The 22936-nt window shown below is 46.2% G+C and overlaps 1 protein-coding gene across 6 annotated transcripts in view; it reads right to left on the bottom strand.

Moving 5' to 3' along the window:
* The window catches only part of LOC139760081 (uncharacterized), a 136686-nt gene that overhangs the window by 50978 nt on the left and 62772 nt on the right, over positions 1-22936 (bottom strand). For 2 of the 6 annotated variants that reach the window (XM_071682884.1, XM_071682885.1), the window contains one exon: positions 8808-8858. The exons of the other annotated variants lie outside the window; for them this stretch is intronic. The gene's annotated coding sequence lies outside the window, so the exon portion shown is untranslated. The remainder of the gene's footprint in view (positions 1-8807; positions 8859-22936) is intronic. 6 annotated transcript variants of the gene reach the window in all.

Genomic DNA, 22936 nt, shown 5'->3' with positions numbered 1-22936 from the left:
GACGTAATTCTAACGAACACCCGGTGATGATGCCTCGGATAAGAGATCCTCCATCGCATCTTGGCTTATCTCTTTGTTAGGAAAGACGTAAATATATCTTACGTTGAGGAAAAGGTGAAAGACGAGGGTACTTCTCTATAACCTCCGACGTATATCATATTCAGCAAGCATTTAGAAGGATAAGATCATATATCGGAGGATGTATTCACTCTTTATCTTCCTCCCTCGACCACGGTTGGCTGGTGTGGTCTTTGGTGTTCGCTGAACCGGAGAGGACGGAAGAGTTATGGATTCCCAATGTGAGGAGCAGTTCATGATAAAGTGGTGATCACGCGTGTGTTCACCTCTACTTTTAATCTCCAACTTTTTCTCTTTTTTGAAGCATTTTTGTTTCACTCTAAAGTGGATACAAACATCTTATACAGTTTTACATAAGTACAGTGTACGAGAACACGCCAAAATCAACGGTTAACTGACAGTGCACAATACCGTACTTTGTGTTGTCTAATTTACTCAGAATTCCTAATGATGTGCTTCGTCAAATCCTCGAGACTGCCGGAGTATAGAGATGAAAGATGGTCACGGTGGACCATGGTCTGGGACATGGACCAGTCAGTGTGCAAGGTTATGGTGGCCACGGTGGATCCTGGTCTGGGACACATGGACCAGTCAGTGTGTAAGGTTATGGTAACAAGACATCCACTATAGACCCCGGACGAAGACCATTTCCCATCACCGGAGCAGATGTTCTCAGCATCACTCATTAGCAAACGACAGTCAGAGGCAGTACCTCCCCATCCTACCGATGAATGATAGCAAAATTTGACGACTATAAATTACCAAGACACAAATCTTACAGCGACGTTCCCTGCCCGGGAATGTTTGTTCTCATTATGATGTTTTGTACAGCTGAAGGTCACACGGGTGCCACATAATATATTAGCGAACATAAAGTTCCAATCTGACTCAGTAGCTCGGCGCAGCCCAGGCTTAATTGGACAAGTGGGCCGCTTGGCTATACGTCGATGGGTCGCAACTTAGCGAGCGCCCTATTCGGACGTCGGTTGAATTAGCGCTTGAAGCCGCTCAAATATCCGCTTACATTTAGTTCGCTCTGGGGACACTAAGTGAACCCCTTTCAGCTGTTCGTTGCAGTTGAAGTATGGCCGACTCTCCTGTCAGCCGCAACACTGGCCTTGAAGATTAAATGCGGAGGACTCAGCTGGGTATTGGTGGTACATTGTGAACCTCGAGAGCAGCAGGTGACAGCCACGAAGTCGACAGACAGCAGGAAAAAGTCCCACGGTTCTCTGGGAACACTCTACTCCGACTGTACTCCCTATAAACAAATACAGTCAAAACCATTTTCCTCCCAGACGTGAAAAAAAAAGAATATTCACTTCAAAGCAAAAAGCATTCACCCCAGATCGAAAATATATAACCCCCGGATTCTTAAGTGAAGCCTAATCACCCCAGCGAGAAAACTATTAGCCTCACAACCGAAAGAAAATCCTGACTTACATTTGCCAGCAAGGTTCTCTGCAGTGGGAGGAGGAGACTTCGACGCGCCCTAAGTAGTGATCTCCCGGGCCAGGTACGCCTTCTTGATGTTGGTGGCTCCAGCTGCCACTAGTGGACATGGCAGTGTATCTCAAACACCCACACATTTATTCATACATATATATATATATATATATATATATATATATATATATATATATATATATATATATATATATATATATATATATATAGTGTGTGTGTGTAACCAGAATCTTACTTGCTTGACGTTACACCGAAAGTGAAGTCATTTTGGTGAGGCTGTATCGCCAGGAGCATCGTCTCATCAACTTCTCACTCTAAAGGAGTCTACATTACCCTGCTGCTGGAACGAGCAACAGGAACCCCCTAAAACTGGTTTCTGGAGTTACTAAACACCTCATACATTGCTTCTTTCCCCACTTTCATAAGATTTCTTCAGAAAAACGTCTCTTGGTGTCTGGCAGCCTGTATCGTGTTAACGTATAAGCTTCGTCTATCGTTACAGAGTTCCTGTGTTCTTGAATCAATGTAAATGTTTCCCATTTCTTTTTTATCTACTCGATTCATGAGCCTACAAGTTGCAGTCTTCTCAGGTGATAGAATCAACAGTTTCTGCCACGTTCATCACACACACTTCTCACCTTCGGCTTTCACATCAGAGGTGATCATAGATAATGGGCCTGTGTGCTGTGTCTGTGTACACATGTACCTGTGACTGAAGAACGCTGGCTGAGGCTTAATGCAACCCCCAACACCTTGAGGATGACTTATGTAGTTCCTCAAGTCCCGTCGTCCGCTCATGTAGCCATCAGCATTCTGTAGTAGACGCCTTTTGTAACACCCAGGGTCTCATCATCGGCTGGCAGTCGCTACTGGGACTCTGAAGCGCCCAGCTGGGGAATGTTGCAATGCCCTCCCACCCTCAGAATCCCATCGATAGCATTTGCAGGACTCGGTGCACCGTCACTGGCTGCTGTTGTTGCCCCATAGCATGACGTCGATGAGTTCTGTAGCTCCGGGCGTCCCGTCCCAGGCTGGTATCAACCCCTCCCTTTCTTGTCCCCCGTCGGTAGCTGCCCTGCTCTTAGCGACCTGACGAGGAATTAACCGAAGGCTTCTGTAGGTCTTAGCGTCGTATTGGTGGTTGCTAAGATCACCAGGGTGTTCACAGGCCGTTGTTGCAGTCCCCATCAACCTGTGTGTGGTTACTACAGTCCCCTAGACATTTGTAGGTGGTTGCTGTGTACCCTAGCCACCTGTAGGTGGTTGCTGTATTCCCTAGCCACCTGTAGGTGGTTGCTGCATCCCCTAGTCACCTGAAGGTTGCTTCTCTATCCCCTGGCCAACAGTAGGTGTTCCTCCCAGGTACGTGGAGGTGGCTACAGTAGTTCCCTGCGTCCCATTATACCAGTAGCAGGTACTATGGAGAGTGGTAGGAGCCAAGTTGACTTGGGAGGCTGTGTGTTACCACTACACCAAGACACGTGCATTTCCTACTACTACTTAGGACCAACAGACAGACAGACAGACACATGGAACATCCCGTCCATTAAGTGGACGGTAACAATAACATCACAACTCAATCCTTTAAAATACAAAACCTACGAACCGATTAACATAAATTGCCGGCGCGGTGTACCCCATGAAGGAGAAGAAACGAGAGAGAGAGAGAGAGAGAGAGAGAGAGAGAGAGAGAGAGAGAGAGAGAGAGAGAGAGAGAGAGAGAGAGAGAGAGGCCCCCCCGTCCATCTCGTCTTCAGGGAGGACCGCGGCAAACAACTGCCCTCCAGTTCTGCCACAGTGCAGAACAAACAGCGCCTCTCCCACTCGGAGACTCTTGTCGGTCGGCGGAACAACCATGCACACATCCGCAGTAGTGTCGATAGTAATGATTCATTGTCAAGATTACGATCACAGCAGCCGTCTTGGTTTGCACATACCGCACCGTCCGAAGCCGCCCACAATGTCAACAGAGCAGCGTGCGGGGGAACTCTCAGTACTACGCGCGCTCTCTCTCTCTCTCTCGTCCGTCCGATACAACTTTCCCGCGCTTACTAAAGCGATGGTCGTTTGTTCTTCGCCGCGGGTGACTCAGGCCGCAAATGAATTAGGAAATTATGAGAACCATTCGAACAACCTCTGATCTGGGTAGTAGACACGTAGGGAAAAAAAAAATTATGTCTATGGCAATCAAGGAAGCATATTGTCAATTTTTGCCAGTGTTGACATTTCATGTATGAATACAACGACGCTATTCTCGGTGTATTTTACGCCTTCGTTAGTCTATGAATCAATCTATATGACGAAGTAATGTCCCTGTTAATATCTCCTAGAGAGAGAGAATTGATAAAGGAAATATCTAAGTCCCCGATGAAGATAGAATATTCTCAGCTCTGTGGCAACACTTGTGATGTGGCTGTTTTGGCGGGAAGCGGCAGCTCTGGGCTGCTGGAGTATTTTCGGTCGGTCTCCTGCTGCTGCCGGAAGGTAACAGATACACCGTAAATAAACGAATCACCAATAATATACGCTATCATACCATCTCAGGATGCATCCCACTTCCACCAGACGGCGATGAAAATGTCGTGATTAATAGTTGTAGGAGTGGCGACGGCGGCGGCTGTAAGGTCGTCGGGAGGCGTAGATGAACAAGCGAGCGTTGAGTCACACGACGTTCACTCTCATTTTTCTGGTCTCCAGCATCAGCTGGTGACGACGACGAGGACGACTTCCACCCGCAGCTCCGACTGATGTGCTTCATCCGGTGACTAGACTAAGCACTGTCTTGGCCCGGAGGTGATGTACAGTTCTTGCCCGGTGAGGAAGACGGATAAGGATGGTCTGCACGGTAATTATACTCTCCGTAATTACCAAGATCCCACCGATAATTCAGTCCAATGACGAGGATGGAACACGAAGGTGTGACCTCTGAGAAGGATGGTGCTACCCTTGAGGACGACGATACGACCCTTGAGGACGACGGTGCAAGCCTTAAGGACGACGATACGAGCCTTAAGGACGACGATACGACCCTTGACGATGACGCTACGACCCTTGAGAACGATTGTGCGACCCTTCACGTCGACGGTACGACCTTTAGGCATGACGACCTGGCCTTTCTCCTTGACCCCTGAGGGTCATACTGTAAAGTACACGAGGTCATTCTGAAGCCCGTGAGGTGAGGACACTGGGAACGTCCTTTCGTCCGTCCGTCCGTCCGTCCGTCCGTTAGTTCTGGCAACATGTAGCAGCTGTTCACCTGGACCACTACGTCCCTCCTTGCTGCTGCTGCTGCTGTTGTTCACCTGGTGCTGCTGCCATTCACCTGGACCCTCCTCCCTCCTACCACAGATTACCTGGACCCTCCCTCCAATGCTACTGCTGCTGCTGCTGCTCCACTTGTGAAGGTCACGCCCCTAAAGGGGCCTCTCCTGTGGAGGTGTACCTCCCCCCATCCCCTCCTCAACACAGAGACACCTGTCCCTCCCTTACCACCACAAAAAGGGGCAATATAAACATGTATGTCTCTCCCTCCACATAAACTCGCCCACATTACGTGCACTTGACGAAGTGGGTAGAAGAAGAAGAAGAAGAAGAAGAAGAAGAAGAAGAAGAGGAAGTAGTAGAAGTAGTAGTAGTAGTAGTAGTAGTAGTAGTAGTAGTAGTAGTAGTAGTAGTAGTAGTAGTAGTTGTTGTTGAAGTAGTAGTAGTAGTAGTAGTATTAGTAGCAGCAGCAGAAATAGTAGTAGTAGTAGTAGTAGTAGTAGTAGTAGTAGTAGTAGAAGTAGTAGTAGTAGTAGTAGTAGTAGTAGTAGTAGTAGTAGTAGTAGTAGTTGTTGTTGTTGTTGTTGTTCAAGTAGTAGTAGAAGATGAAGATGAAGAAAGCCTGGGTCTCTAAAAGTCTCAAATGACGGCAACAGTCTCGGCCTATCTCTCTCACCTACCCACCCACCCTCGACCTCTTCCACCCCCCTCCCCCCAGTCCACCACCAACCATCCCATCTCCTCCTCCCTCCGTCCCCTCCCACCCCCACCAGCCTCGTCCATCGAGAACATTACATATACTTGACCGACCAACGCGACGCTGGAGCCGGATGAGTCCCCTGGCGTTGGCCACTAATTAAGACATTCTGATACAAGACACACAGCACGCCCGGCCCCGGCCACCTTCAGCAAACGTGTTGGCCATTTGGGAAGCGCCTTCATTTCATGCCAGGAACCAACCTCCTCCCCTCTCGTCCTCCTGACGAAGGAGAGGACGTGCTGTTTCAGCCATCGCTCCACCTGCAGCTCTAGTGACAGGGGTACGGTCCGTAGACCTTATCATATGAGAGAGAGAGAGAGAGAGAGAGAGAGAGAGAGAGAGAGAGAGAGAGAGAGAGAGAGAGAGAGAGAGAGAGAGAGAGAGAGACAGAGAGAGAACTAAAGAGTCATTCGGTGTTGATAGGCAGCGGCTAGCGAGGTTAGAGGCAAGGCCCGGGAAGGCTATGAATGACTTGCTGTGACTATCACCAAACACAGACTGGCCCAGGGCCCGCCCCTCCTCCTAACCCCCACCCCACCACCCAAGGACCTCCCCGCCCCTCTCCACCATCACTACCTTCCCAGGGGCCATCCTCTTCCCCCTCTCCCCTCCCCCAGCATCCTACCCACCCAGGGCCCACTCCTCCCCCTACACCCCACCCAGCCCGGACCTCATCAACAGATCTGTTGATGACTGCCCCGGGGAGACGGGGGTTGATGATGACTGGAGGAGAGATGGAGGGGTTGTTGATGGGTGGGGTGAGAGGGTTGTTGATGGCTTGGGAGGGAGGAGGGTTTATGGCACAGGAGGGAAGAGGGATGAGGGCTTAGGAGGGAGGAGGGTTGATATCTTGGAGGGGTGGTGAAGAAGAGTTGTTGATAGTTCTTGAACGGGAGGGGAGGAGGGAGAGGAAGGAAGGGAGGGAGTGAGGTTGATTTTAAAGCTAAGACGGAAGGTATTCAACATTAGAATCCAAATCTAACATCAACGTAGAAGCAATCAGGCTCCTGCCAATTCAAACGTCAAATATTTCTAATTCAGGGTTAGTAATACTCTGATGTAACGTCAGAGTACAAGTTAATCTTAGACTTTAAGTCAAAGTTAACCACAGACAACTTTATCGGCAACAGGTTTTTGAACTTAAAGTTACGAAAGCCCAGGTGAGTAGAGAAGTCAAAAGATTTAGCTGAAGAGTTGAAGTCAGATTATATGTTACATTTATTACTAAAGCCAAGTCGTAGTCACAAGCAACGTCGACCGTGGATGATGTTAGACCTAAAACTGAAATCAGTTTATGTCTCTGCTACTGAGTGTAGCGCAGCCTTGGAGCCGCATAAGGCCCAGGAAGAGGAAGGGAAAGGATCCTGATATTGTATCCCCGCATCCCTGAGGCCTCATAGTGAAACAGGTCTTATGGTTTCATAGTGATAATACATACGTCATGTTATTAGAAAGATATAAAAGAATATAAAAAACTGAAGTGTGTATGTGTCACGTTCATTTAGGCGGTCTACACCTCTACTCATCCAGCCTGAGTGCTACATACAATCACATTTCTCAGTCATACCAAAAACTTCGACGATTGGAAGAGAAAATATACACATCTTTAGAGAAACAATACATCACGCTGCTCCATTTCCATATATATATATATATATATATATATATATATATATATATATATATATATATATATATATATATATATATATATATATTATGATACACAAAGTCAAAACCTGAGGTCATGAAATCAATTAATAAAAAGAAGTCATCTTTAAACAGCCAAGAAAGATCTTGACATCTGTTCACAAGAAATTAGTCAGAACGTTCACACATCTGCAGATCCGCAAGTCTTTAGGGAACCTGGGTATGTACACCTGATGAAAACATAATGAGGTAAGAGACACCGCAAAAATTTAATGAGGAGGCATGACACGCTCCACAGTGAGGAGGCAAAGAGACGTCACCGATGAGGAGACACGAATCACTACCAGTGAGATCAAGACAAAACAAGTGATTAAAGTCTCTTTACGACGCAAATGTCCCTGAGTTTTATTCCTCTCCACGAGAGGTGTGTCTTCCTCCCTCAGCTGGGAACTAACTCTCGCTGGAGGATTTAGATCCCCTCCCAACGCTGCCTCTGGATCAAGTCTTATAATCGCTAGACACTCGTATATCTACGAGCGGGAATATATATATCACCAACTGGTATATCATCTAACATAACCCATCCCTCTTATGGCGTCTGCGAATCAGAATGTTCAACCCAAGTCCCTCCCTACTCTTTCAAACTGTCGTTAGTTCATTACACAATCATCGCAAACTCTTCATCTGTAATAGGAACACTCACCGTAACCACTCTTTAGAAAAATTATTACAGTGGGATGAAGGAACGTAATGCCAACGGTCACTGATATGTATGTATGGTATAGACTCGTGTAAGTGTGCATTAATGTGTGAAGGAGATCCAGGTATGCATGTATTAAAGCCTGTTCGTATGCACGGAGGCAACCAGCTGTGTATTTATGGAGTAAGTTAGTGGGCAAGCAAGTGACAAGTGTATTGGGTCCAGGGAGAGAGAGAGGTTGACCAAGAATTGGCAATTGTGACGAGACGACAGGTTCCCTTGGAATTGGCAACGTTGTCCTTCGGAAGTTTGGATACGGCAACTGTTTCCTCGGGAGAGGTTCACAAGGGCATGGCAACTGTGTCCTCCAGGAAAAGTTCACAAGGTTATGGCAACTGTTTCCTCGGGAGAGTTTTACAAGGGCATGGCGAATGTGTTTACGGAAGGGTTTTCCAAGACTATGGCAATGTAGTAATGACGAACAGCTATGATGCTGGTGGAAGCTGGGAGAACACAGGACTGAGTGGGAGGAAGGGTGTACACTGTACGGTGAAGTGCAGGTGCTAGGCAACTCTAAGACACACTCCGGTGGTCAGAGTCAGGGAGGGTCTATGGGTGTGGGAAATCGAGGCACGTGTGAGTTTTAGAGAGACAGACAATGCATGCAGGTGGTGCTGTAGCGTGTGTGCATGGAGGAGGCTGCAGAGTGTGGTGAAGAGTATGGTAGAGTGCGTTAGCGGATGAGTGAGTGGGAGGTTGCAGTGTGTTGTGGAGTGCGTTGGGCCGCGACGTTCAAGTGGTGGGTGTGGTGTGTAAGAGTTTGCATTTTATGGTAAAAAAAAAGTGTCATGGAGTGCGTGGCCTAGCGTGTGGTGGAGTCCGTGGTCCTACCTTCATCTGTGACACAGAGTACAGCTCAGCACGCTGCTCCTCGTTATTTACCTGACGAAGAAAAGAGAACCTGTGTGAATGATGACTTGAAAAAAAGACACTTTCATTATGTAAGTGATGTAACGCAGATATAATCACAACATCTACAGGTACTACACTTCTGCTGCAGGAAACGTCATGAAAGTAATCAGAAAATGTATTTGGTCAATCTCTTTCACACAAGGACAGGTCAGGTGTCTACCTTAGTCTCCTTTTCCATCGTCGCTGGTAGTAGGTAGGTGCTCTGACGTCGTGGGTACTAGGAGGTAAGTCATCTGTCTTTGCAGGAAATTATCGCAACAACCTTTCCCCCTCTCGCATCTCATCCACAAATTCCGGACACTGTCGCACCCTACCCATCCTCCCCCGACCCAAAGCCCGTCTTCAAGACCCGGACACTATCTCACACACACACACACACACACACACACACACACACACACACACACACACACCTCGACCTGCTTCCTCATTGCAAAGTCCTCCTGTCACTGTGGACCATGTTGCTTCATCAGTGGCAGAAATCACTACACACACACACACACACACACACACACACACATACCCCAGCCACAGACACCGTAATATCTTTTCCATCTAACGACTATGACCAACGAAGGTCCTATGGACGTCGGTCGTCCCCGAGGACGCAAACCTCTCGCGCATGAAACAATGGCTGTGACCACAGTCGCAACACGTACCTCATCAGGTTGGATGGGGCGTGGAGAGGCAGGCGCACCTACAACAACGCTACGAGGCCTCGCCATCCGTCCTAAACCTCTTCTCACCATGTGTAGCAGCGGGGACCTCATCATGCATCCTAGTCACTTCCCCACCCGGAGACTCGCCCTCGTAAAGTATACTACTGACGGAAAGTGAAGTCCTTCACACTATAAATGTGGCTCATTACGATAACCTGCGTTGATTGCGGTAACAAACACGAAATAAGAAATACAAAGCTGGTGATGTATATAGGGGATTTGAAGCTAATGAATACGATGATACGGTTAGGTTTCAATGCCCCTACGGCTTCTGATACCTAAGGGTTGTACCGTCGTGCTCAAGGGTCGTACCGGCGTGCCCAAGGGTCGTAGCGTCGTGCTCAAGGGTCGTACCGTCGTGCTCAAGGGTCGTACCTGCGTGCTCAAGGGTCGCACCGTAGTACTTAAGGGTCGTACCGTCGTGCTCAAGGGTCGTACCGGCGTGCTCAAGGGGGCTACATTAAACAACGACGATTTGGAGTCAGTACAACAAGCACGATTGATCAGGGAAAAAATCACGCATCATCAGGCAATATAGACTGCATACTGAACGACTTTACACCAGCGATAGTTAAATTCTGCCCAGACCACAGCTATGAATTACACACCATACGAATCTCTTATTTCACACCATCACTGCTGGCGCTTAATGAAAAGTAACCATCTCAGGTGAATAGATAGATTGTTAGTTGTGATTGTAGAAAAACTACGAACATGAAACACGAGATAGGATAGGATTAATGGGGATTACATCTGACGACACAGGGACTTTAACCAGCCAATGAGGATTCTCCTCCAAGTACACCAGCCAATAAGGGATGAATAAAACCTATCACCATCATTGGGAACCGACATAAAACCACGTTAACCGATGGGAGGAGCCACCATAGATGCTCACCAACCAATAGGAGTCAACAACATATACGCTCTCCAGCCACTCGCAGATCGACACAGAGGGACGTCTACCAATGGCACTCAACAACATATTCGTTCATCAGCCAATAGCAAACGACATATAGATACACCAATCAATAGGGATCAAACACAGTCGTAAACTGGCCAACAGGAACCGACTTCGAAGATCGTCAACCAACGGAAATCGACGCAAAATTATGAGAGCCAATAATGAACAAGGATGTGTTTCTTCCCTCGGGAGGTAACCAAGGCCAGCAAGCGACTGCATCCGGCTACCACAAGTGGTAACACCGTACAGCAATAACCAACTACGTCATCCTTGAAAATGTGATCATCATCATCATCATCATCATCATCATCATCATCACCATACTACTATTACTACCACTGATATTACTACTACTACCACTAGTACTAATAATGATAATAATGATAACAATAAATCCTGGTTGTCTCTAACCCAGCAGGAATTCCAACACCCATGCAAAACTGGTCCATATTTTGATTCCGCCTCTCCGAAACTCGCCCTCTAAACACACTCATAACGAACTCACAACACACACACACACACACACACACACACACACACACACACACACACACACACTTTCTAAACAAAATACACAAGTGATACAATCTACACACAACGCACCCATCACACTCAAGAGTCAGCTGCACACGCACGGACTCCCGTTACTTAACACACCCTGCAAAACCCAGGACATTCGACACACTTCCAACATACTCATCGTCGAGAGAGTGCGTCAATGCGTACCTTGACGATGAACTATGTCCAAGCAGAGAGAGGAAAACAGTATGGGATGCTCCATGTTTGTGTCCCAGATGGCTACACGGAGACGGTGTCCCACATGACCATACATTGTCAGTGTCCCACATGTTACCTTTTTCTTGTGTTGTTCTCAATAGTTTTCCATTGCACACTTTCAGGGTTCGTATCTTACTGGGTTTAACAAGTCTTTTACCTTCACAAATCCACCGATGTAATATTTGTTGATACTAAGTTGAAATCGCTGCGTCCACAGAGTAAAAATTTATATATATATATATATATATATATATATATATATATATATATATATATATATATATATATATATATACATATATATATATATCAAGCAAAGGACTAAATGTGTTCCTTCGCCAGACAGCAGCGACATGGGTGACTGATGGAAGGCAGAGCGCGATCCTAGGCTGCGCGGGCGATACACAACATAATATCACTCCCAGTTCTGAATTATGTATGACTCATACGACACTTTAGGGCGTGACTTTTAGCATGCCGAAAATAAATCAATTTGATCGTGCGATTGTAATACATGGTCTACATTCAACAAGACTCGTCTCGGCTTAGGGTCAGAGAGTTGGGAGAGTGTCTTCTACAGCGCATCTCTAGAGGGACTGATTCTCCTCAGCACGTCACAAAATATGACTCTTATATCGAAGTGAAGATGATTCAGGCATTTCTGAGGTACCTGACGCTTGGCGGGGCGGAACATATAGGTGAGGCGTCCACTTTGGGCCGAGGAATTATGACACGCACGGATGAATTATGAAGCGTCGTTCTCAAGGGCTCCTTCCTGCTTCTTACCAGATTTCAAAAACTTTAAGCAAAATTCTTACAAGAAAATAATACTTTGAGCTCATCTTTAAGCTTATATTTTCGCCTGAGCCTAAGCGTTCAAGCAAGAGCGAGATGAGATGACCAAACGGAAAAGGAAAAAAAACAATCACAACTTAAAGAAATACGCCAAGTATTTACTGAAAAAGATGAACGTTGTTTTCGAAATCGTTCCATCGGGCTACTAAATCTTCGTTCAGCTCGGACACATGTATGGCAAGTCAGCGACTATGATAATTTTTACGACTGGTAGTTTAACATTTAATGTGGCCGGCCGTCGGACCCAGCAGCCTTCACGACGCTCAGCTCACCCACTAGTAGTAACGCAGGCGACGCCTCAGCGGCAGTAGAGGGCGAAGGGCATGGCCCAGCGGAGGCGATAATAAGCCGATAAAAGACGATGATGGTGGACATGGGGGAGCCCAATGACAAAGCGAAAAGTCGTTTTCCAGCCGAAGAATAATACAGTAAAGTCATGTCGAGGTTAGGCTATGGCCGCGCATACCAAGTGGGGGAACCCTCGTCGCCCCTCACCCTCCCTCCCTCCCTCTCTCTCTCTCTCTCTCTCTCTCTCTCTCTCTCTCTCTCTCTCTCTCTCTCTGACGGTTGCGCAGTGAGCTACACTTCAGTGGCTGTTAAGGTTCACCCCTTTGACCTAGGTTGTTGTTATTTTTTTTCCTATTTGCCTCACTTACACTTGGGCTGCTGGCATTCAGTCCACAAAATAACAATCTCTCCGCCTCATACGTAACTCTTCACAAATGCTTTATGTACAAAACTCGTTCTTCGTTGTTTCATATTTTTTTCTGCGTTTATGCTACACGCTAGACCTGCCTTTTTGGCAAAATCTCAAAGTAGGAAACTCGATAAGAAGTATTCTCTCTCTCCTCTCTCTCTCTCTCTCTCTCTCTCTCTCTCTCTCTCCGTCGCCGCCTCACGCACTCTTCGCTCCCGGTTAGGAAACACTGCCGCACTAGAAGGGGGTGCTGCCGCACTATGAGGGGGGCACTGCTGCGCTAGGAGGAGGCACTGCCGAGCTAGGAAAGGGGGCACTGTCGGGCTATGAGGGAATACTGCTGTGCTAGAAGGGGATACAACCGCGCTAACACTGTCCCATCAGCGGAAACGCAGACACACCAGTTGGGACACTGTCCCATCAGCAGGGGCACTGACATACCAGTCGGGACACTGTCACATTAGTAGGTTTACTGATACTTTAGGAACGAGAGAGAGAAAGTACCACCTGGCTGAAAAGCATATCTATCTTTTATATATATATATATATATATATATATATATATATATATATATATATATATATATATATATATATATATATATATATGGGTAAGACAGATAGACATATATGGTTATATCAATAGATAAACAACGACACGTTATACTGTGTGTCTGTCTAACTACCTATTTGCACTGTACGAGGAGGAAGTTCTACACTCGTGGGGTCACATCTCTTGAGCCTTTTATAGTCATACAATTCTTTAAACTTCTGAATATGTTTATTCCTCATCAGATTCATTCCATTCAGTCGCCATGTGTACCCTGTCAACGTACTTCTTTATAACTTTGAACGAAGTTTCTTGTTTGATTTCATGTAATGTCCTCTGGTTATTCCATTCGTGCATCTTTCGAGGAACTGTTTACTGTACACATCATCTGGTTTAAAAACTTAATGGTTGTGGTCAGGTCACCCTTCCATTTTTTCTCTTCCATAGTGAGCAACTCAGCTCACTTCACTACGGTATCATCTTTGTTATCCTTCTCTATACCTTCTCAATTAGCGCTTTGTGCTTCTTCAGGTGACATGACCAAACTTGAGAATTAGATTCTAGTTTTGGTCTTACGTAGGACGTGAACAGCTTGTCGAACATTTCCTTATCCGTGAACTTGAATGCAATTCTAATATTTGCCGACAATCAGTTGGTCTCCTTAACTATTCTGAGGTGGGACTCTGGCGATAGGTTAAGGGACGATATCGACTCCCAAGTCTTTCTCCCACACACAGAGATTCATGCACCTTGTATCCTGTTGTGTGTGTGTGTGTGTGTGTGTGTGTGTGTGTGTGTGTGTGTGTGTGTGTGTGTGTGTGTGTTTAAGATAGAGGGTTACCGTATGAGTGACACCTCAAGTGGTAGATCTCCACACTCAGTGGGACACTGCCATTTAAGTGGTAGCCCTCCAGAGGAAGAGATAAATGGCGCTCGGAAATAGGACTAGAAGAGGAAACCTTGGGTATGATGGTCCTGGCCTTACAGTTGGCCCGTAAGGGTCATAGCAAAGACCAGAGACATCACATACTTGAGGCGTAACTTCGTGTTTAAGGATCGGATATTCGTGCTTAGGGACCGTACCGTTGGACCCGAAGTTCGGATCCTCGTACTCAAGGCTTACACCGTTGGGCTCAAGGATCGGAACTTCGTACTCAAGGATCGCATCGTTGTGCTCAGGTGGTCAAGATGATATCAGACAAAGGCTTCTATTGTAAGTACGAGATCCCAGAACATACTGGTAAAGGAAAACGAAGGATGGATTACCTTGTTGACAAAGATAGATCTACCAGCAGGAAGCTGAACAAAGAGGAATGGACCATCTGAATGACAAGAGCCAAGAAAAGGCCTGGAAAATCTGTGAGTACAACTAAATGTTTCCAGAAAGATGAGACGAATGTACCATTCACTTTAGGGAATGACGAGTGAAACTCGATGTGGATACATCAGCTGGCAATGAGAAAGTGTTGAGGACCACCGTTCCTGCTGGTCAGCAGAATATTTCTCATAATCTAACGAAAGATACGACCTTTTAAGATGAATGTCGTCTACAAGTCGATAAGGAGAGGTTACACTTTAACCCCAGTGACTGATGACGACTGACAGATAATACTGATGGAAACTCTAGATAATGCACACAGAGGGAACAAAAGATGACAATCAGTCCACAAAACCCAGTGTTCACGGCAGAGGGACATCCAGACAATGTATGCGAAAGGATACCTCGTAAGAATATGTTTGGAAAGGGAGATTTCTCGGGAAGGGGATATTTCTTTGGAAAGGGAGGTTTCACAACGCAAAGAATGTTAATCGGGTACTCTGGCTCCTCTTTCGCAATTGCTTGAGTTGTAAAGTAACAAGTGACTGCTATGAGACGTCACTGCTTCGTGTTGTAGTGAATATGTATCGTTGTTTGTCGTCTTACCCGAGATCATGAGAGAAATAAATACCCCGGTGCTATTGACAAACAGAGGAGGCACCAACAGTAGCCCGGCGGTACTCCGGAAGTTCTTTAGGGCCGGCAAATCACCAGCCACAACCACAGGTACCACCCACCTACCTGGCCGGACCAGGGGTCCTCTCTAACCACTTACCACTGCCACATCTTGCTCCTCTCAGAACCATTCTCCTATTTTTTGTGTATATCTTTTCCATGAAAACAATGGTTGATGGTGATGTCACCTAGAACAGGTTGGTCTGGGTCGCCCACCAGCCAGCCAGCCAACGAACCAGCTCGCCGCCGAGCCGGCCTGGTGTCCGCACGTCTCACTCACCGGCCTCCCTGAAGATGCTTGTGGTAGGCCTAAGAGGCGTCGAGTGTGGTGGTGGTGGTGGTGATGGTGGGATGAGGAAAGGAGCATCTAGATCCTCCACCCCTCCAGACCGCCTGCTCCCTGGAACCCGAAACCCAGACCCCTGGCGACCCCACCCTCTCTCTTCACCTGGTCCTTCACACCCGTCATCAGCCGGTAACATGTCCGTGGTATAACTATGGGCACATCGGCAGTACCATGTACACCACGGAGGACCATGGTTCTTAAACACAACTACACGTGCAGCATGTCATGATCGTGTTTACCACAACACTATCATGTGAACCACAGTTGTATCATGTGAAGCACTGTGTGTGCACCTCATTAATGCCACAACAATAACGTGAACTACTGCAGTAGCATATGGGCCACTATGATACCATGTGCAACATAATGACTGGATGTGAACCACAGCAATATGTGAATCATCGTATTACCATGTGAACTACAGCAATACCATGTGAATCACTACGATACCATTGTAAACCACAGCAGTCCCAGGAGCATACAACACAGCCATGTTAATACCAGTAGTAACACAAAAAAAAAAGCTACAAGGGCCGACACTTGACCATAACATAGCCTGTCAGGAGAGAGAGAGAGAGAGAGAGAGAGAGAGAGAGAGAGAGAGAGAGAGAGAGAGAGAGAGAGAGAGAGAGAGAGAATGTCCTGATACAGGATGTTCAATCCACAGGTTCCTCCTCTCCTCTGCTCGCCACGGGGCACGACTCTGACCCCTGGGCGCGTGTCAATCACACAGGCCTGCGTGGGAAAGGCCAGATATCCTTTACCAGACTCGCTACAGCCCCTGACCTTGACCCCTGAACCCCTTTGACCTTTCACCTGCGCTTCACGACTCGAGCCCTCGAGTGAGTCCATCAAGAGAAAATTATAGCGAGTGGGAATTCTCCGGCGAACCCCAGATGGGTAATCGGACACGTTGGGTCGCGGAGCCATGCATGATCTGACCCCGCGAGACCTGACTTATTGCAATAATTACAATGGTCGGGATTATCTGAGGCCTCAAAGATGTCCCTCACACGCTGGGAATCGCCCGCCGAAAAAACCCAAAGAAAAATTCAATCGTGAAATGAGGAAAAATGTTCCCCTGCGCGAGGCGAAGGCGATGAAAAAAAATATTTTGATAGTCTTATTGCGTGTCGTACGATGGCGATATCTTGGTAATAGATGGGAAATGATGGTTGAGGAAGTTTTTTTTTTTTTAATATATATATTGAAGGAAGGTTTGTTGTCGGTGAAGTGAGTGGGTGAGGTCAGCAGCGACCCATTACCACAAGCCCAGGATTAGGGCTGGGTGGCTCCGAGGTCCGTGAGGCCACGACCCACGCCCGATTCTTGCCCGGCTCGGAACCCCTGATGATGGGACTAGAGTCAATATTGGGAGAGCGGGTGTGGCGGCTAATGCTACAGCCCAGCAGAGCCCGTGGCCAGCCAGCCAGCCAGCCACACAGCCTCCTCATGGGATCTTCCCTTGGGATAGAGGTGCTTGGGATGGTGGGATCCTTGTACTGGTGCAACCACCATTTCAGACACAAGCGTGTGTGGTACCTGCTTGGGATGACTACCTATGCGTTACGTGGAAAGAGTTTCACTCATAAATATATTTACTCTTGATGAATTACATCAAATATGCATCAGACTAACTTTGGAATCTGTTCAGGAACCATTGTATAATGATGCAGCCCTACTCTATTCTTACCCTTTCCTCACGACTTTGGCATAATCTTCAAACATATTTAAACATAAAGTCCAATCTCTCTGACAAGTCATTCACACAGATCATACACAGGCCTATTAAATGAGACATCAGTGACTTAATTTCGAACCCCGGTGTTCGACGTGTTGCTCCAGTCTGAACCCATCCCTGCCCAGCCGACACAGGTGGTGTACTGAACCAGCCTGAACCCCTACCTAGCCAACACAGAGGCCCGCCAACACCAGGCGTTGCGATTCCATATTCTACTCAGACAACACCGAGTCACTGGCCATCAGTTCTTTGGCAAGCGATTACCGCCTTTAACCAGCTGGTCAACAAGCTGTAAAGAAAACGGTGAAAATATTACAGTCAATGATATGAAATCCTCAGAGAGAGAGAGAGAGAGAGAGAGAGAGAGAGAGAGAGAGAGAGAGAGAGAGAGAGAGAGAGAGAGAGAGAGAGAGAGGCGAGGTTCGTCAGCGATTGTCTTCAAACATGAGTCTATTCTTTTAAATTCTCTGTATTCACTCCACATATATTTTTCTTATTTCTTCTGGTGCTGCACTGAAGAATCCTTTCAGCATTTTTGCAGGACACTCGTATATACTATTGTCTGACATCATTTTGATAAGTTCTTGTCATTTATATATAACCATGTACCTCTCCTCTCTTCTTCTTAAGCTAGGGAGATCAAGTTCTTTCAACCTTTGGTGGTAATTCATATCATTCTCCAGACCGTCAATCATGCTTGTGAGCAAGGCAAGGGGGCAAGAATTATTGTTGGAGCTACAGAGGTACAAGTCTGTTGAATATACCTGGCAAGGCGTAAGGGAGAGCGGTGATGGAGTGGGTAGTGGCATGCACAGAGCATCAGACTGGGGAGGAGTAATGTGGCTTCAGGAGTGGTGGATGATTCGTGGACGAAGTGTTTGCTTTGAAGAAACTGTGTGAAAAATACTTGGAGAAAGAGAGAGATGTGGAATTTAGGGATGTGTCAAAACCGTGTAATAGGGTTGACAGGAGTTGCTACGCATGTATGGTGAGGGAGGAAAACCACTAAATGGAAAAAGGTGTTTTTTTTCCGAGAGAGAGAGAGAGAGAGAGAGAGAGAGAGAGAGAGAGAGAGAGAGAGAGAGAGAGAGAGAGAGAGAGAGAGAGAGAGTATAGAACGTGCGCGAGTGGGATGGGGTGAAGATATGTCTGTGTCAAGGATGTGTCATGTCATCATGGCTGTTCAACCTGTCCGTTGATGAGGTGGTGAGAGAAGGAAATGCAAGGGTCTTGTAGAGAGGGGCGGGTCTACGGTATGCTCAAGTTGGGGATGTGCTTGGGAGGTGAAATAAATTGCTGTTTGCAGATGACGCGGTTCTGATGGCAGACACCCCCAAAAAAGAATCACCAGAACGGTTATTGATACTTAACGTGAACAGATCAAGGTGATGATATACAGCATGGGGGTGTGAGACAGGATACATAAAGAAGTTTACGTATCGACAGAAAACTGGTTTTAGACATTCATCGTTCAAACAAAGTAAAAACATTAAACCGAAAGAAAAACGTCGGCGGACGTACAGCAACAGAGACGGGAAGACCACCAAGGTAAGGGCTTCCAGCCCCGTTTTACCCCATTAACTCAGTGGCTGGGAAGACCCTGGTGGCTACCACACTGTTCCAGCCGTGTTGAGCTCACCAGGGGCTGGCTGACGGTGTCCCTCCCGCCGAGGCACTTAATCGTACCACGGTACATAAGATATAGACGCATCGAAAGCCTTCCAACTCCATACCTTTGATACTTCAATTTACGCCGGCGTAAGGACGCGCCTCTTTTGCGGGAGACTGTGGCCCTAACGGACAAGCGGGATTAAGGGCGGTAATGCGGTGGTGGCGGCAATAACGTAACGCATGGCAGGTCTCGGCGTGGGATCATTCCAATGTTATCCATATCGGCTGACGCATTATCATATAAAGTCCGCCAGCTCGGCCGACCGCCCGCATCTGTTGCTCTCTTCAGCCGTTGCCTCATGAAGGTTCTTGGCGTTCCAGAGGCGACTCGTCTGAGTCCTCCAGAAATTAAGTCTGTTTGGTCTTTTATTAGTCGCTTTGAGCAGGGCCTCAGATGCCGTCCGGCAATGGGTCGTTTTGGTCTCACGTTAATTGATCCTAACGGAACTTCAGACGCCGCCATTTTTCCTTTAAGCGTAGGGTTCTTCTGGCTTCGCTACTGATATGTTTATCTAGCCTTCCAGTGCCTGGGTGTTCCAAGGCTTTCCCTGCTGGGGAAGTATTGAGCCTTCTAATGTTTCGTATTTTATGGCTTCCAGTGCTAGGCATGCCATAAGAAGAGCCTCTGAGCCTGTCCATGTTGGGTCTTTCTGCACCGAGTCTTCAAGGTGATCTATTTCTAATTCTTATAGTAATGGATCGGATGTGGGTATTCCGGAACTAAGTAGGTTTCATCTTATAATTCGAGGCTTTTCAGCAGGGAACCTTTTGGGTAAACTTTTTTAGGGCATTCTCTGCTGGCTTTCCTATGCTAAAATCCTTTCCAGATACTTCTAATGGTCAAACTTCCATTAATGAATCTTCTTGGTCTTCCAGCGCTAGAATTAAAGAAGCTAAATCATAAGACCCTTCCAGTGATGGGTCTTCCAGGTCTTCTTAGTCTTCCACTGCTGGGTTTTCCGGGCCTTTTAATGCTGGGCCATTGATCAACTTGTGCTGGGTCTTCTTGGTCTTACACTGCTGGTGCTTCTGAACTGCTGGATCTCCTACTATTGGACATTTCATTGCAGGGTCTTCCAGGCCGTTCACTGCTGGATGATCTGAATATTGTGAATGCTGTGTCTCTTGATAATATGTCTCCTTTCAATTCGTATGTCTTGCCTTCCTCAGTGAATCTCTTGGGCTGCTCAATACTGGATCTTCCAAAGCTGGATTTCCTGGTCTTCCAGTAATGAGCCATTTAGCATCACATGATTTCTTTTGCTATCTTTCAATCGTCGTATCTTCAGCAGTCTGGACTTTCAAGCTTTCCATTTCAAACACTTGTAGCGCCAGGTCGTTTGGGTTTTCCAGACTGAGATCCTGTCGGGCCTTAACCAATAAGTCTCCCAGTCCTGGGTTACCTCAGTGTTCACTACTATAATTCTCCAGTTTAGGACGCAGTATAAAGGCTCCTCTAGCTTTGGGTCCTCTTAAGTTACGTTCTTCTGTCTTTCAAACGTGACGTATATCCAATGGCATTAAGAGAAGAATTTCTGTTCCTGAGTACCTCGTAAAGACCAATAGTGGACAATTTCAACGTCGCTCACCTTGCCACGTTTAAGTACTCTTCGTACATTCGCAAATCTAACACTTAAACTTGGGTATGGATTTGCTACGATCATAGAATAAAACAGTCTTGAAATACGGCAACTATTTAACTCATGAATATATAGACGCCATTAGACGTATAGTGAAAGACATCTAGTTATATAAGCAACCTGTTAATGACAGATGAAGTCAGAGATCTGGTCAGTAGTGTACTAAAACATCGGTCAGAGAACAGGAGGCTACAATGTAAGAACCGTAGGATGATGGTCGACATGCAGTTTGCAAGATATTTCGCTGTTGAATGACAAAATGAATAAGTGTGTGAATAACAGCGTATGATGATGATGATGATGATAATGATAATGATAGTAATTATAATGATGATAGTAACAATAATAGTAATGATAATAATAATTATTATTATTATAGTGATAATAATAATGATGATAATATACTGCTATGAATAAATGGCCAAGAAACATCAATAATAAATGAGATTACTTGACGTCAAAAAAGTTTCCACACAATTTCACTCGAAACCCCGCGATTTATAGTTGACCCTAACCTCTTCATGCTATGTTCTCTCAAGGAAAGAAAAAAGATGAATAGAAATAATTTTAGTGATAATAGAAAATCCTCAAGATTATAAGACTTAAAAAAAAATTACATATTTATCTCCAGAGCGAAGTGAGGCTGGGACACACACACACACACACACACACACACACACACACACACACACAGTCGATGGCGTCATCTCTGAGGTCCCTCCTTCCACCTTAGTAAGAATTTCTCCAGCGTTATTTAGTGAACCGTAAAATTGCAGCTACGACGCCCGGCCACGCCGGACCTGGCGGAATCATGCAATGTTTTCACATATAAAATAGTTTTTTCTTTTCTTTTTAATCCCCCTCGCCAGCCAGCCAGCGAGCGGGTGATGCCCGTTACTAACGCCAACTTTTAAAAATCATTTAAACTCGCCGAGTATTTAGCGCACCTCAGGGACACAAGGGCATATGATGACCGGGTTCGCACATGTCTCTTGCGCATGACAATCATAAGAGTGGAAAATGAGGAGCCGGACGTGAGAAACTGGCCAACAAGTGTTGAATTGTGACAGTGGGTTGTCAGGTGACAGCCCAGACGTGTGTGTGTGTGTGTGTGTGTGTGTGTGTGTGTGTGTGTGTGTGTGAAGCAACACCACCATCTTTAAGCATGCCGGCAACACTGCTATATCACGGGGGGGCGTTTCTTACGAGATGCTCAATGAAGGAACAAAGATCATGCAAGTGTGGAAAGGCTGGGTGCATCATGATGGCAGGAGAGGGCATCGTGTGGGTGGCGGTCAAGGAGTATGTCCGGGTATTAACTGTGTGTTTGTATCTGTTTCTTATCCAAACATCCTTAATCAAGAGCAGAAAACTGATAGGAGTAGTAGTAGTCACGGTAGTAGTAGTCGTAGTAGTAGCAGTATTAGTAGTAGTAGTGGTAGTAGTAGTAGTAGTAGTAGTAGTAGTAGTAGTAGTAGTAGATAAAAACAATCGCATTTCAAAATTAATGTCAATTTGAAAATTCTGGTTAATACTTTGGGTTTGTCCAGGTCCCTTGGAACGTTACTGTCATCCTCTTTAGGTTTTCATTCCCTCCCGAACCCTGGCATCATCCGCAGAAATATTCTTGTAGAAGCAGAGTCATTTTGGGAAGTCATTCGCAAAGATCAAGAAGAGCAGTGGCTCCAGAGCAGACCCCTGCGGCACGTCACCAGTGACATTATGCCATTTCGAGAAGACCCTACTGACATGTGACCTTCGCTCCTTTCCACTAAGATAATCCTCTGCCCATCGAAGTAGTCTCCTCATGATTCCTGCCTGAAGATCTGTCTTCTTTAACAGCCTCCTAAGAAGAACAGTGTCAAATGCTTTCTGGCAGTCCAAACACAGATAATTCACCCAGCCTTCTCTTCTGTTTTCACACACACACACACACACACACACACACACACACACACACACACACACATATATATATATATATATATATATATATATATATATATATATATATATATATATATATATACTGTCCCACATGTGAAAAACGAAAAAAAAAAATATTCTCAGACAGGAATAAGTGGAAAATTCTCTG

This window comes from Panulirus ornatus, chromosome 35 (genome assembly GCF_036320965.1).
Source record: "Panulirus ornatus isolate Po-2019 chromosome 35, ASM3632096v1, whole genome shotgun sequence".
Lineage (NCBI taxonomy): Eukaryota > Metazoa > Arthropoda > Malacostraca > Decapoda > Palinuridae > Panulirus > Panulirus ornatus.
This window is presented reverse-complemented; position numbering and strand designations above follow the sequence as displayed.